The following is a 1,492-nucleotide window of genomic DNA, read 5'->3' as shown; positions in this document are numbered from 1 at the left end:
TTTTCTAATTTTCGTAACCGAGATATTAATTTCTAATATGTTTCCGAACATACGTGCATGCAAAAATAAATTTTTCGTACGAAGATTTCGTTTTAATATGAACAGAGAATGATCATATCTCAAAGAATAATTATAGCTGGAAATTTGACGCTATTCGCGACTCATGTCTAGCGACGACCATTGCTGCTTCTTATAAACAACGCGTGCCTAGCGACGGCGAGCGCGCGCGACGCGCCGCGCTGGGCGGTCCTATCGAGCCGCGCGCTTGGATTTGGCGATGGGCCGGGTGAATTTGGATATTTTTATAAATAAATATCTCGTTAACTATTGCGAAAATTGAAAAATGATAGAAGACGTTCCGTCTCAGTTTAATCCGCTCTACCTGTCCATGATATTTGTCAGAAGAGTTATGGGACACCCTGTATATTGGGACCTTGAATAAGTTCTCGCTGATTTTTCGTGAAAATTAATGCTTTATTTTAAAGAAGTCGTAAAAAACATGTCACTGAAAGTATTGTCCATCGCTAGCCACTACTTTTTCCCATCTTTCTGGCAGCATTTGAATTCCACGTTGGAAAAACGGCACGTTTGAGGCTATCCAAGAGTCGACCATTTTTTGGCATCATCATAAGAATGAAAGTGCTGCTCAGCCAGCCCATGTGCTATCGATCGGAACAGGTGATAATTGGAAGGGGCAATGTCTGATGAATACGGCGTGTGGGGTAGGACTTCCCATTTAAGCGTTTCCAAGTAGGTTTTCACCGGTTGTGCAATATGTGGCCGTGCGTTGTCATGTTGCAAAATCACTTTGTCGTGTCTCTGCTCGTATAGCAGCCGTTTTTCCTTCAATGCTCGGTTCAAACGCATCAATTGTAGTCGATAACGAGCTCCCGTAATGGTTTCGTTCGGTTTGAGCAGCTCATAATAAACTACACCTAGCTAATCTCACCAAACGCAGAGCAGAAGCCTCGAACCATGGATATTTGGCTTTGCCGATGATGTTGATGCATGGCCGGGCTTACCCCACGATCTTCTACGCTTAGGGTTATCGTAATGTATCCACTTTTCATTGCCAGTCATGATACGATGCAAAACCCCTTTCCTTTTCTGCCGTTAAAGCAGCTGTTCACACGTGAAAAGACGCCGTTCGACGTCTCTGGGCTTCAACTCGTACGGCACCCAATATCCTTGCTTTTGAATCATTCCTAATAATTTCAAACGTTTCGAAACTGTTGTGTGATCAACTCTTAATGATTCTGCAACTTCAGGTAGTGTCTGACATGAGTCTTCATGCAGTAATGCCTCCAATTCTTCGTCTTCAAACTTTTTCGGTGCACCAGAGAGTTCTTTATCTTCAACATCAAAATCATTATTTTTGAAGCGTCTAAACCAATCTCTGCATGTTATTTCCGACACAGCATGGTCGCCGTAAGTCTCAACAAGAATTCTGTATGCTTCAGCTGCAGATTTTTTTTTGAATAAAGTAGTACAG

General features: G+C 42.5%; 1 pseudogene; it reads right to left on the bottom strand.

Moving 5' to 3' along the window:
- The window catches only part of LOC108761263 (tuftelin-interacting protein 11-like), a 33,273-nt pseudogene extending 32,193 nt beyond the window's left edge, over window positions 1–1,080 (bottom strand).
- Window positions 1,081–1,492: the final 412 nt, after the last annotated feature.

Source organism: Trachymyrmex cornetzi, unplaced genomic scaffold (assembly GCF_001594075.2).
Source record: "Trachymyrmex cornetzi isolate Tcor2-1 unplaced genomic scaffold, Tcor1.1 scaffold246, whole genome shotgun sequence".
Classification (NCBI taxonomy): Eukaryota; Metazoa; Arthropoda; class Insecta; order Hymenoptera; family Formicidae; genus Trachymyrmex; species Trachymyrmex cornetzi.
This window is presented reverse-complemented; position numbering and strand designations above follow the sequence as displayed.